This window comes from Salvelinus alpinus, chromosome 28, assembly GCF_045679555.1.
Source record: "Salvelinus alpinus chromosome 28, SLU_Salpinus.1, whole genome shotgun sequence".
Lineage (NCBI taxonomy): Eukaryota > Metazoa > Chordata > Actinopteri > Salmoniformes > Salmonidae > Salvelinus > Salvelinus alpinus.
In genome coordinates this window covers 36,659,621-36,675,185 of record NC_092113.1, presented here as the reverse complement: position 1 = coordinate 36,675,185, position 15,565 = coordinate 36,659,621, and the positions used below count along the sequence as shown (strand labels likewise).

General features: G+C 43.3%; 1 pseudogene; it reads right to left on the bottom strand.

Moving 5' to 3' along the window:
• Positions 1 to 816: 816 nt before the first annotated feature.
• On the bottom strand, positions 817 to 13,708 carry LOC139556883 (eukaryotic translation initiation factor 4B-like; annotated as a pseudogene).
• Between the last annotated feature and the right edge of the window lie 1,857 nt (positions 13,709 to 15,565).

The window sequence follows — 15,565 nt, the reverse complement described above, 5'->3', positions numbered from 1 at the left end:
CCCCCCAGACTACAGTATACTCTTCAGAATCCCCCCCAGACTACAGTACACTCCTCAGAATCACCCCCAGACTACAGTATACTCCTCAGAATCCCCCCCAGACTACAGTATACTCCTCAGAATCACCCCCAGAGTACAGTATACTCCTCAGAATCCCCCCCAGACTACAGTATACTCCTCAGAATCCCCCCCAGACTACAGTATACTCTTCAGAATCCCCCCCAGACTACAGTATACTCTTCAGAATCCCCCCCAGACTACAGTATACTCCTCAGAATCCCCCACAGACTACAATATACTCCTCAGAATCACCCCCAGAGTACAGTATACTCAGGGCCCCACCTCCTCCGACTACAGTACACTCCTCAGAAAGCCCCCCCCCCTCCCCTCACAGTATACTCCTAAGGAACCCCCTCCCCTCCATCAGACTACAGTACACTCCTAAGGAACCACCCCCCCTCCGATAACAGTAAACTCCTCAGGACCTCCGACTACAGTATACTCCCCAGGAGCCCCCCCCTCCCCTCAGACTACAGTATACTCCCCAGAAGCCCCCCAGACTACAGTATACTCTTCAGGACCACCCCAAGGCTACAATATACTCCTCAGGACCCCCCCTCCCCACCCTCAGACTACAGCTTACTCCCATCGCTCCCTCTCTCCTCAGTTACACAGCAATGCCTGTTTCCCATCAGCGTTCTGAAGTGGAAAACTGAATGGCACAGGTTACAACCTGGGCCAAAACCCAGCTTAAGGTCACAGGGGTCAGGGGTGTGGTGGAAGGGGTGGTTAGGATATACAGGATATTACAAGATCAATAGTCAAATATTGTATTTTCATCTATTTGAAGTGAACAAGAGAACCTAAAATGTGACAGAGAAACTTATAGCCCAGTTCGACAGAAGAAACTGAAAAATGGGTGATTCATGCTTTAAGCTGTGAAGTGAGGGGTTAAGATTCAGAAAATCAAAACTGCATAATTTAGCAGTGGTATACCATAAAATACATTCCTTATATCCAATTTGGTAAATCTCTCCCACTCTGTGACCTACCCATATGGAGTTGATTAAATGCATCTCGACATTCCCATGGCTTAAAGAACCACATGAGTCTGGTCCCACAGCCATGCATGTTACATAGAGAAACAAACATCCAGAAACATTTATTGAGCTGTGCTTCTTCACTTGTGATTGTGGGGTTACATACAGTACATACAATGTTAAAACACCCTCTGCATTAAAATCCGGTCAACACGTGGCCCATGGATAAGAGTGAGTGAAGATCATGCCTCCAATACGTTTAGGACACAGTTCACACTATTTTTTCATGACATGGTTGCCAGGCGATGACTTTCAGGCAGCTTCGGATGAGGCGGAAGGAAGGAAGCGGTTCCTTTCTGGAGAGGAAGCAGGAAGCCATTGGCGGTGTATTGGGACAGTGGCTAAAAAGATCCAGTTAATGACTGCTACAGATGATGATCAGAGAAACACAAACATCGCATTCCTCATAGTAAAAAAATTGTTAACTTATGTCAGCAAAAGGACTTTTCCTGTCTTTTCTTTTATTTAAAACTCCGGTCTGTCCCTCTGAGATAGGCGCTCCAGCATTAGTATAACCAGGTTTAGGGCTCAGAGAGCCTCCATAGTCCAGCATCTAGACTGGCTCCAGCATTAGTATAACCAGGTTTAGGGCTCAGAGAGCCTCCATAGTCCAGCATCTAGACTGGCTCCAGCATTAGTATAACCAGGTTTAGGGCTCAGAGAGCCTCCATAGTCCAGCATCTAGACTGGCTCCAGCATTAGTATAACCAGGTTTAGGGCTCAGAGAGCCTCCATAGTCCAGCATCTAGACTGGCTCCAGCATTAGTATAACCAGGTTTAGGGCTCAGAGAGCCTCCATAGTCCAGCATCTAGACTGGCTCCAGCATTAGTATAACCAGGTTTAGGGCTCAGAGAGCCTCCATAGTCCAGCATCTAGACTGGCTCCAGCATTAGTATAACCAGGTTTAGGGCTCAGAGAGCCTCCATAGTCCAGCATCTAGACTGGCTCCAGCATTAGTATAACCAGGTTTAGAGCTCAGAGAGCCTCCATAGTCCAGCATCTAGACTGGCTCCAGCATTAGTATAACCAGGTTTAGGGCTCAGAGAGCCTCCATAGTCCAGCATCTAGACTGGCTCCAGCATTAGTATAACCAGGTTTAGGGCTCAGAGAGCCTCCATAGTCCAGCATCTAGACTGGCGGGTGGTCAACACGCACGTAGCTATACATCTCAACCCCACCTTTTACATTTTTTTATTTTTATAATGACTTAAATTCAACCTTATTAAAAACCCATCCAGCATTTCTCTAGCCTGGTTGCTGTCTCTGTTTAGATATATTACATACCACTCCTTGCCAAAGATTTGGCAAATTGTCAGGAGTGGCAAGAAGTGGAACGTTAGCTAAAAAGACTGGTACACAGATGAGTATTTCTCTATGTTTAGGTCCAGTCTTGAAGGTGCAGCCAGCCGGCAGTTGGGTGGGTTTCTCTTTGAGCAGGAAGGGAGCTGTAGAGCTGCTCCAGCCAGGTTGCTAGGCAGACCTCATTCTTTGCATCTTCCATCTTCTTCACTTCTTTCATTCACCCTTCCTATGCATTGTCCTCCATATTGTCATGTGGGTCTGCGTCCATTATATATCAAGGCTGCATACTGTATCTATTCGCTGCGATCGACCTCTGAAGAGAATTGGGGAAAAAGTAAATCCGTTTTTCAATTGAAATGTTTGAAAATCCCTAAAACCTGAATATAGCAGTTACATTCAGTTTGTCAGCAATCAATGCTTACCTTCTTTATCTGCCTGAGGCACTTCATCATCAGCTAAGCTAGAGGGGCGGGAAAAAACAAAAAAGGACAGATGTCAATAAAACTACCTTCAGTTAGGTGCAATAAAATTACCTTCAGTTAGGTGGATTGCTAGAATAACAAACAAATAGGGTTGGGCATCCCTGTTCTAGGTGTTAGGGGCCTGTGGATTGTAGGGTGAGGTGTCCCATAGAATTAATCTACGGGATGACCTCTAACCTGGTGAGCTGTGGGGTGTGTCATTGCTGGGGGAGACGGTAGCCGGGCCTCGCCCTCACTGGAGCCCCCAACGGGCGTGGTCCTCTTGGCCCAGGCGCTCTCCTTGGGAGGTGGAGCGAGCACCACCTTTAGGGGCGGACTGTCTTGTCTGGGAGGGGAGGGCTCGGTCACAGGGGAGGAGGGCTCCTCTTCACGCCCACTGTCCACCGAGCGCTCGCTCTCCCTGCGCTTGGAGGCTGGGAATTTGAGAGGAAGAATAAAATAAAAACAATATATGACTGTTGTCCTATGTCAATAAATGTCCAACAGGAAATGAGTGTCCTGCTTTTATACCAACCCTGGGAAAGGAGCCTGCTTAAACCACAATATTACCCTCTGAAGGTGTCTAAGTAACTACAGTACTGATATCGTCGCTGACTCAATTACCCATCATAACCAGTGAATTGCTCACCTCTGCCAGATTGGCCACGGCTGCCTGGTTGGGAAGACTCACTGCCAGTCCGAGAGCGTCCTGCAGGTTGGTCCTCACTGCGTCAGCTGGGGTGCCTGAGGGATGGTCAGGATCAATGAGTCAAAGATAACATAACACAGTATATATGAAGTTTATTCTACAGACATACTCCATTTCCTCATGTTAGCCTATGCTCTTCTTCCCTTTCGTAACATACCTCTCTCTGGGCTTGCGGTCTGTGATTATGTCTTCTAGCTGTCGCTGCAGTTTTTCCTGTTCCCTCTTCAGCCTCTCCTCCATCTCTCTCTCCTTGGCAGCCGTGTCCACTGGCTTGGCCTCACCGAAGATGGAGGCAGCCCTGTCCGAGGGGGCAGACGGGTCGCTGCTCTGCTCCACCTCTTTAGGTAGGCTACGGGGTTTCAGGATCAACTTGGGCCTCTCCACAGCACCTGGGTATGACCATAGAGGAGAAAAAAAAGGAGAGAGGTTTTAATGTACACCCTGGTACTGTGTGACTGGGCCAGTGCACATTAAGAATGACAATTTTATTTAAAACTTTCTCACCTCGGTCACAACGGCTTTCCTCCCGTCTCTCGTATCGGTCACCACCACGGTCACCATAGCGATCCCCACTACCCCGGTAGTCATCGCGTCGGTAGCTATCCTGTCGGTAGCCATCTTGCCGGTAGCCATCCTGTCCTCCCTCATCACGCCTGTAACCAGTGCCAAATGCCCTGCGACCACCACCACCACGACAGTCAAAACTACCTGAGGGAAGCGGCAAAAATACAATATTAGTCATACTACAAGACTTCACAAACAACATAACAAAAACACAACACCCACTATACAAAACAGTCTAATGAGATCAACATATATTTTCCAAAGTTTGTCAAATATTTTCAGTTTTTGTTTAACTTTATAATATACCAAATCTAAAGGGATGTTACTAGATAGTCAACCCTTCAGTTTGGTATTGATGGTGAGCATGAGGCTTTCCATTTGATGGGTAAACATTGTTTGGCAGCAATTAGACCTAGATTTCAAAACTTTCTCTGATATTGATCACCTATATTTACATTTCCCAACAGACATAAATCGTGGAGATGGATGGATGTAAATTCCTAGACACAATGAAATGATAGCACATACCTTATCCCCAAAAGATGTTAGTCACAGGACCAGCACATGTAATAGGGTTCCGTTGTGCTATTTGCATCTCCAACAGAGATGTGACATTTCTGTGTGCATTCTGTCAGGAATGTAGCAAGTGTAAAACAGTCAATTTGACACTTGAGGTCTTTCCATTCCAAATAAAGTTGGAGAGTGGGCCATTCATTTTATTTAAAAAGTTGGATGGAAGTGAAATTGGCAGGGCATGGAATAAATACACCAATCTTAGTAACACAGTCGAAAGTTTACATACACTTAGGTTGGAGTCATTAAAACTCGTATTTCAACCACTCCACAAATTTCTTGTTAACAAACTATAGTTTTGGCAAGTCGGTTAGGACATCTACTAGGTGCAAGACAAGTAATTTATCCAACAATTGTTTACAGACAGATTATTTCACTCTATCACAATTCCAGTGGGTCAGAAGTTTACATACACTAAGTTGACTGTGCCTTTAAACAGCTTGGAAAATTCCCGAAAATTATGTCATGGCTTTAGAAGCTTCTGTTAGGCTAATTGACATAATTTGAGTCAATTGAAGGTGTACCTGTGGATGTATTTCAAGGTCTACCTTCAAACTCAGTGCCTCTTTGCTTGACATCATGGGAAAATCAAAAGAAATCAGCCAAGACCTCAGAAAACAAATTGTAGACCTCCACAAGTCTGGTTCATCCTTGGGAGCAATTTCCAAACGCCTGAAGGTACCACGTTCATCTGAACAAACAATAGTACGCAAGTATAAACACCATGGGACCACGCAGCCGTCATACCGCTCAGAAAGGAGACGCGTTCTGTCTCCTGGAGATGAACGTACTTTGGTGCGAAAAGTGCAAATCAATCCCAGAACAACAGCAAAAGACCTTGTGAAGACGCTAGAGGAAACAGGTACAAAAGTATCTATATCCACAGTAAAACGAGTCCTATATCGACATAGCCTGAAAGGCCGCTCAGCAAGGAAGAAGCCACTGCTCCAAAACCGCCATAAAAAAGCCAGACTACGGTTTGCAACTGCACATGTGGACAAAGATCGTACTTTTTGGAGAAATGTCCTCTGGTCTGATGAAACAAAAATAGAACTGTTTGGCCATAATGACTATCATTATGTTTGGAGGAAAAAGGGGGAGGCTTGCAAGCCGAAGAACACCATCCCAACCGTGAACCATCATGTTGTGGGGGTGCTTTGCTGCAGGAGGGACTGGTACACTTCACAAAATAGATGGCATCATGAGAAGGAAAATTATGTGGATATATTGAAGAAACATCAGTCAGGAAGTTAAAGCTTGGTCGCAAATGGGTCTTCCAAATGGACAATGACCCCAAGCATACTTCCAAAGTTGTGGCAAAATGGCTTAAGGAAAACAAAGTCAAGGTATTGGAGTGGCACAAAGGCCTGACCCAAATCCTATAGAAAATTTGTGGGCAGAACTGAAAAAGCGTGTGCGAGCAAGGAGGCCTACAAACCTGACTCAGTTACACCAGCTCTGTCAGGAGGAATGGGCCAAAATTCACCCAACTTATTGTGGGAAGCTTGTGGAAGGCTACCCGAAATGTTTGACCCAAGTTAAACAATTTGAAGGCAATGCTACCAAATACTAATTGGGTGTATGTAAACTTCTGACCCACTGGGAATGTGATAAAAGAAATAAAAGCTGAAAGTTGTATGTAAACTTCCGACTTTAACTGTATATTTGTTTTGATTATGTTAACCCTACCTAACAGAGATATTCAACATCAGATTCAATTATATCTATTAAAAGGAGAGTAATTGACGTTATATGGTCCCTCCAGAATGCATGGTATCAGTACACCCAGGTATTTCATATGGGTCTCTGTCCATTCTTACTTAAAAGTACTTTCTAAGCTTGAGAAGTCATGATAAGAAATGGGCATTATTTCAGGTCTCTCTCGATTCACTTTGAATCCTAATACAGCATCATACAGTATGTGTACAACAGTAGTCAAATAAATGACAGAGAATGTTCTGGTTCAGATAAATAAAGTAAAATATCATCTGAATATAACATGTTGATCTCCACCAATCTCTACGCCCAGGATTCAGTCACGAGTTGTAATTATTGATGCTATGGATTCTGTGGCTAAAGAAAATAAATACCAAGACAAAGGACATCCCTGTCTGGTCCCTCTTGATAACTTAAATGATTCAGAGATCTGCCCATTTCTTCGTATAGATGCTTTGGGGGATTTTTAAAATAGCTCAATCCAGGAAATAAATACTGGACCAAAAGCAAAAATTGTTTTCCAAGTTCTTGGTATGATGGATTATACAGGGCACTAACCATTTTAATTGCATATGTACCTGAATATCTTGTTGTGCGCCCTGGAATTTTAATTTAGGAGCTCCAGTGCGCCTGGAAAAATAAAAAATTCTAGCTTTATTACCTCGAACATGTATCATTTCGCTCCTAAATTTCTTTGTGTGCGGCTACATTTTTCAACTTAGGTGCACACAAAAAATGTCTGTGTAGAGCACTGTTATATTGAAAAAATTGCAGAGATTGTCTGAAACATCCTGTTTGGTATAAACCCTGTTTGATCTGAGGGAATCAACTTTTGTATAATGTTTCTATGCGAAAAGCCAATAACTTAGCAATGGATTCAAAAGTGTTACTGGGCGGAAATATACGCATGACAATGGATCCTTATCTTTCTGACAACGGATCCTTATCTTTCTTTTTAAGTAGGATGATTGTAGCCAAACATAGTGACTGGGTAACTTCAATAAGACTTCTCACTAACATGCTGAATATGTACAGGTTTAGTAGCCCAGGACCAGGTACTCCAACTGACCTCCTCTGTCATCTCTGCGATCCCTGTCATCATATCGATCCCTGTACCTGTCCTGGCCCCCTCCGTACCGGTTATCTCCTCTGGGCCTGTCTGACTCGTAGCGGTCATCTCCTCTGGGCCTGTCTGACTCGTGGCGGTCCCGTGACCCTGGAGCAAACAGCAGACAGAGGGGTTAGGGGGTCTCTCTTCCCCCCATAAAAGACCCATTTCAGACCCATACTGTACCAGTGGTGTTAAGTACTTAAGTAAAAATACTAGTTAAGTATTTTTGGGGGGTATCTGTACTTTACTATTTATATTTTGGCAACTTTTACTCCAATACATTCCTAAATAAAAGAATGTACTTTTTACTCCATACATTTTCCCTGACACCCAAAAGTACTCGTTACATTTTGAATGGTTAACAGGACAGGAAAATGGTCCAATTCACACACTTATCAAGAGAACATCCCTCATCATCCCTACTGCCTCTGATCTGGTGAACTCAAACACACAAATGCTTTTTTTTGTAAATTATGTCTGAGTGTTGGAGTGTGCTGCTGGCTATCCGTAAATAAAAAATAAAATAAAATGATGTCGTCTGGTTTGCTTAATATAAGCAATTTAGAATTATTTATACATTTACTGTTGATACTTAAGTACATTTAAAACCAAATACTTTAAAACTTTTACTCACGTAGTATTTTACTGGGTGACTTTCACTTTTACTTGAGTCATTTTCTATTACGGTATCTTTACTTTTACTCAAGTATGACAATGAGGTACTTTTTCCGCCACTGTACTGTACGCACGGTCTCCAAAGGTGTGGTCTCTTCGAGGCGGCGCGTCGTCACTCTCTCCTCCACTGGGCTGTGGAGCCCTCCAGTCAGAGTCTGTCTTGTCTGGGCCAAAGTCTCCCCCCCGGTCCCTGTCCCGACCCCCCATGGAGTGATTATCCCTCCCTGAGAAAGACACATAGACGAGTCAGAAAGAACATGGAGAAACTCTTCAGATCAAGTTAAATCTGAACTGCGTGAGTGTGTCTAGAATGACGTTACAGTTAAGCTGCCAAAATGTGTAAGGAGGTACTGTAGCTACACATGAAACATCTGAAGGGAAACACGGTACACTGCTGTTCATGCTCCCAGGTGATTTTATTGTTATAACATTTCAACCATTAGGTATTCATCAGGCATGTATATCCCAGATGGGGGTGGAAGGTCCTTAATATCTGGGGCGGCAGGTAGCCTAGTGGTTAGAGCGTTGGGCCAGTAACCGAAAGGGTGCTAGATTGAATCCCCGAGCTGACAAGGTCAAAACCTGTTGTTCTGCCCCTGAACAAGGTAGTTCACACACTGTTCCTAGGCTGTCATTGTAAATAAGAATTTGTTCTTAACTGACTTGCCTAGTTAAAAAAAACAGTAAAACAAAGCCCTGACCTCAATCCCATAGAACATTTGTGGGCAGAACTGGAAAAGCGTGTGCAAGCAAGGAGGCCTACAGACCTGACTCAGTTACACCAGCTCTGTCAGGAGAAATGGGCCAAAATTCACCCAACTTATTGTGGGAAGCTTGTGGAAGGCTACCTGAAACATTTGACCCAAGTTAAACAATTTGAAGGCAATGCTACCAAATACTAATTGAGTGTATGTAAACTTCTGACCCACTGGGAATGTCATGAAAGAATTAAAAGCTGAAATAAATCAATAATTCTCTCTACTATTATTCTGACATTTCACATTCTTAAAATAAAGCGGTGAGCCTAACTGACTTAAGACAGGGAATTTTTACTAGGATTAAATGTCAGAAATTGTGAAAAACTGAGTTTAAATGTATTTGGCTAAGGTGTATGTAAACTTCTGACTTCAACTGTAGGTCCTTCCACCGCCACCTAGGATATGCATGCCTGATGAAGACCTAAGGGTCGAAATGTTGCAACAAAATCACCTGGGAGCATGAACAGCATCGTGTGGCGTTTTCCTTTTTCATGAGTTCGCCTATAACTCCAGAACCAGCAAAAAAGTACCTAGATGTACATATGTATGTTCTTCAGCTTTTGTACTGTAGCTACACAAACATAAGATTCACACCTTTGTCATTAGACTGATCTGCAATGTCCACACGAATCCTTCTGTTTCCCAAGTTCTGCATGGAGGAAGAGCAAACAACATTAAAAAAGTAATGGATGACATATGCCATCTAGTGGCTAAACCTATTGACTGGCGTTTCACCATCTGGTGGCTAAACCTATTGACTGGCGTTTCACCATCTGGTGGCTAAACCTATTGACTGGCGTTTCACCATCTGGTGGCTAAACCTATTGACTGGTGTTTCACCATCTGGTGGCTAAACCTATTGACTGGTGTTTCACCATCTGGTGGCTAAACCTATTGACTGGTGTTTTCATTGTAGCTCAATTTGTAAAATGGACTAACCTCTTCGTTTAGACTCAAGGCACTCAGGAGGGATTCCACATCAGCAAACTCAGCATAGCCAAAACCCTTCAGCCTGTCTGGATTACTGGGTTCTCTAGGAAGACGCACTGCACCGATCTACACACACACACACACACACACACACACACACACACACACACACACACACACACACACACACACACACACACACACACACACACACACACACACACACACACACACACACACACACACACACACAGAGAGAGAGAGACAGAGACAGGCAGACAGGCAGACAGGCAGACAGACAGGGTCAAACAGAGATATAGTATGTCTGGGTTTGGATGAACAAATACTAGCAGCAAGTTGGCAAATACTTTATAATAGGGGTCTTCTTACCCTACGAGGTCCGGACTACTGCTGCTTTTCTGTTCTGCCTGATAATTAATTGCACCCACCTGGTGTCCCAGGTCTAAATCAGTCCCTAATTAGAGGGATAGAATGGGAAAAAAAGCAGTGGAACTGCCTTCAAGGTCCAGATTTCAGTTTGAGGGCTTTATAATATAATAATGTATGCCATTCAGCAGATGCTTTAATCCAAAGAGACTTACAGTCATGCGTGCATACATTTTACATACGGGTGGTCCTGGGAATCGCACCCACTATCCTGGCATTGCGAGTGCAATGCTCTACCAACTGAGCTACAGAGGACCCACAGAGGAATTAACTGTGTAACACAACAGATTTAGGCTTAAATGTTATGTTTTGGGTAGGGCCAAACATGTGCTAAATTTGAAATGCACTTACCCCCACGCCCCTGAAGAAGTCCTTGATGGAGTCCTCAGTCACATCGTAGGGCAAGTTGCCCAGGAAGGCGGTGTAAGGGGGACCGCAAGGAATACGAGAGCGGTCAACGTTTGGCTCCCGGGCTGAACGGGGTGCTGTGGGCAGGATGGAGCGGTTGATGGCTGGGGCCCGGTACATATCCTCCTCTGTATGCCAGGAGGTGGATACTGGAGGGAGGAGAAGGGAGAGAAATTAGAAGGATTGGATGTTAAAGGGCCAATCTACGATTGGAAAATGATTTATTTTAACTTTCAAATTAATAATATACAGTGCCTTCAGAAAGTATTCACACCCCTTGACTTTGTGTTGTGTTACAGCCTGAATTTAAAATGTATTATATTCAGATTTTGTGTCTCTAGCCTACACACAATACACCTTAATGGAAAGCGCTCAGGGATTTCACCATGAGGCCAATGGTGACTTTAAAACAGTTACAGATTTTAATGGCTGTGATATGAGAAAACTGAGGATGGGTCAACAACATTGCAGTTACCTAGAGTAAAAAGAACAAAGCCTGTACAAAATACAAATATTCCAAAACATGCATGTTTGCAATAAGGCACTAAAGTAAAACTGCAAAAAATGTGGTAAAGAAATTAACTTTATGTTCTGAATACAAAGTGTTATGTTTGGGGAAAATGCAACACAACACAAGTTGTGCTATTTGAAAAGTGGTACTCAGTTATGTTATGAGTATGCTTGTCATCGGCAAAGACTAGGGAGTTTTGGGGGGGGGGGTAAAAAGAAACGGAATAGAGCTAAGCACAGGCAAAATCCTAGAGGAAAACCTGGTTCAGCCTACTTTCCAACAGACACTGGCAGACAAATTCACCTTTCAGCAGCACAATAACCTAAAACACAAGGCCAAATATACACTGGAGTTGCTTACCAAGTCAACATTGAATGTTCCTGAGTGGCCTACTTACAGTTTTCACTTTTACTCCATTGTTTATAAACAATGTAATTGTAAACAAACACTGTATAACACTGTATAGCCTCATGGTTGAAAGTATAATTTTGATCTCATGGATGATGAGTCATTGCATGCATAGCTCTGTCTATGAATTTGAGAGTGGTTACATTTCTCCAGCCCCAATCCTCAGATAGTTACCAAAAACAGTGCCGGGGTCACAATTTTTGTTGTTGTTTGAACTGCAGATTTCCCTTTTAAGATCATGCTGCCTTGGTATGTACGGATCCTTACGATAAGATGGGTCAGATGCTGTTCTGACACGTTGACTATGAATACCAAAACACAGGTGTACTGACCAGAGATGAATGTCACAGAACAGGATTGGGCCTACATGAGTTACAGTAGCCAAATCTTAAAAACATGTACCCTGGTTGAGAACACTCAACGTATAGGAGAAAGGAGAAAAATAACTATGGTGATGCATCCTTTTTGTCAAGAATCTCACCCTCTGTGTCTAGGTCATCTGTCTCGTCAGCCCAGCTGCTAGTGGGCTTGGTGGGGGGGGTAACTTGGGGGTGCATTACCCCCTTTGTCCTCTGCCGGGAAGTTAGTCAGGGATAGGGTCTTAACCTTCTTATTCCCCTTCTTCTTAGCTGCTGTGAGGAGAGGATGACATTTTATCATGGTCAAACAGCTCTTTGGCAAGTCTCTGACAAGACTCACTGTGACAGGAAAATGATAGTGCTGCTGCCCCCAACTGCATCAAGCCAAAGCCTTACCACATAGCTTTTAAACCCAGATGACCAATATCACAAGACTTCCCGGGAACGTTTGTGAAACAGACCAAACAGGGGTTTGAGAAGTGAAAATTAACCTCTAAGGAAGAATTTTCCTCGAAATCTAAAGGCACAACTTAGATTCGAGCCAATGTCTTAAATAGTTGAACATGTTATTACTCCTACCTGGTGAAAGTGAAGAACTGACACATTTTCATTTTTTGTCGTTTATTTTGAAGGTGTGCCTTTTGAGTTGCAAATGAGCAGTTCGGCGCTAGACCCGATTACGTGATTCCACGCATTAGTTTAGCTAGGCAACATCGCCATTACGTTTTTCTTTTTACACATTACAAGTGTGATCGGGGATTATATTGGAGAAGGAAATGTAACATACCTTCATAATGTCTTTGGCCTTATTGTGTTGGCTTGGATAAAAAAAAATTACACTGTCCTTTACAATATGATTCCAGCAATAATGGTGGACGGGTAACCTGGCCATCCCAGTGCTGTACAAGTCAGCGTGGCTTGCTTTTGGGCCAAAGGGGTTGAATCAGGCAAAAGTGTTTGGGTATGTTGCACTTAGCAGTGAGTCTGCGACGGAAAATAATAAGCCCGCAAAGAGACTAACAGAGAACAGATTTTTAAGGGTCATTCCAAGCCCGCCATATGGGTCACAGAACCGTGTGGAATGTGGATGTTCTCTTTACAGACTTGCAGAAGAGCGTGAAATGAGGCCATCACCATTCCCTCCTCCATCAGATGTTGACGCACCCCAAAAACATACACTACCCCCCACCCTGGTCTACTACGCATGCCCCAGACACTGTCAACGTAGGCTAGCCAGCTGTCTACTGTTTGTTTACATAGATGTCAGGTCAAGTGTCTATATAACTTTAGGTACATACCTCTAAAACCCGGCAGATATAACTCACTGTGTTAACATAGTATGCAACTGTCGCAGTCCCAAACAAACTATCTATGATGGCACATGATCATTCCTGTGCACAATGACCAGCTGGTCTTCGGGGAAAAATAACGTTACCCTGTAAAGTACAATGTTTACATGGTTCCATCCCACTCCCTCCCCGCAGCGTCCGCCACGATACAGCCCCTCCTGACACAACGCATGTGAGGTCGACACACCCGGGAAAAGTATGCATTTCAAACCGTGAATCCATCACTTTCTAAAAAATGGTCGATGCCAAAGAATGCATATCTCCACGCAGGCTACACCTGGCCCATGCAGAATTTAGTTTACATAATTCTCACCTGACGTCGCCATGTTGGAGAACGACTTCCTGGATCCTGGATGGAGACGCGGGCACACAAGTATCCGCGTGCATGCTTCGCATCGTGTTTTCGTGCATTGCAGTGGTGTAGATCACGCTATCACCACTGGAGAGCGGGTTAGGCCTAGTTGACGGAATGAGAGGTTTTTCAAAAGTTATTAATGAGGGTGTAACAAAATGCTTGCGTTTCTATCTCCAACAGTGCAGTAATATCTAACAAGTAATATCTAACAATACACACAATCTAAAGTAAAGGAATGGAATTAAGAATATATACATATTTGGACGAGCAATGTAAGAGCATAGACTATGATACAGTAGAATAGGACAGAATAAAGTTAAAGGTTAAATAAAATAAATAAATATACATATGAGATGAGTATTGCAAAATATGTAAGCATTATTAAGCAACAGGTAAGTGGAAATATTACTTGGTTCACGCATATATTATAATAACTATGCACATGTGTTGGCTACAGTATGACTGTCTGCTCAAAACTTCCCCTTTTTTTGGAGCTACTGTGGCAACAGCTTCCCCATGCCTTCTAACTTTTGAAGAACAAAGCCAGTATTTTGGATGGGTTTATTGTGTGTGTGTGTGTGTGTGTGTGTGTGTGTGTGTGTGTGTGTGTGTGTGTGTGTGTGTGTGTGTGTGTGTGTGTGTGTGTGTGTGTGTGTGTGTGTGTGTGTGTGTGTGTGTGTATGTGTGTGTGTGTGTGTGTGTGTGTGGCTGCATGCGGATGTAGCGTATCACACAAGTCAGAGGTTAGGGCCACAGGGAGATCTTAACTCCCTCACTCATTTCCTTGGTCACCGAAACCAAGATCTGAAATACTTAGTTACTCCAAAACACTTCAATCAGTGTTTTGACAACAGGAATCCACATGCATTCCACACAGTAGCCTGTAGACTAAGACTTGGAAGTACACTGTGATACAACTTTGAAATGAAAACCTTGGTCTTCCACTTCTATCTTATTTGGTTTGACTTAACCTGCTAGTTGGACATTATTCAGTTGTGCTCGACAAATATTTCATAATGTCATTTCTATCTGTTGAGTGAAAAGATACTGCTGTTATACTGGAGGACATTTTGACCGCTCACTTGCGAAACCATTTTATTGTACATGTTTGTCCATGATTGTTATCTGTTTGTCCAATGGTAAAGTATCGGGAGGGACCAGGAATAGGCGTGACAATTCCATACAAATAAAAGTATTTTAATTAATTATATAAAGAGTGCCTTGGTCCTCCTTTCTTTTTGATGATCAATTTACCCCTTTTACCAAAGAGCACCCTCTGTCTACCAAAACCTACTATTGTGTACCTATGCAGCACTTCCCTACCTCTTTTTTTCTACATATTGTTGTCCTTCATTTGATATACTGTACACATATTTCCCATTAGTTTTTGCCTTAGGCTAAGCCTCATGACGATGGAAAGCACCGTTGAACGTCAGAGTTTCTGCTCAATGACTAGGCAGGAAATTAGTTATTCCGATCTGGAGCCTGGTCTGATTGTGTGTGTGTGTGTGTGTGTGTGTGTGTGTGTGTGTGTGTGTGTGTGTGTGTGTGTGTGTGTGTGTGTGTGTGTGTGTGTGTGTGTGTGTGTGTGTGTGTGTGTGTTACTTATTAGATCATAGATCAAGTAAAATTAATTTAACGAACACTGTTACAATTTACATTGGACACAATACATCTTTGTGTGGTCTGACTTATTTTGAGTCAGATTTTGTTTAGTGGACTTATAAGACTGCGCCATTGTATGTTGCTAAGCTAGAAGCTGCTGGTGGATGACAGTATGGAAAACCCAGTGAGCCAAGCGTATGCTCTCTCTTCCATCTCTCTCTTC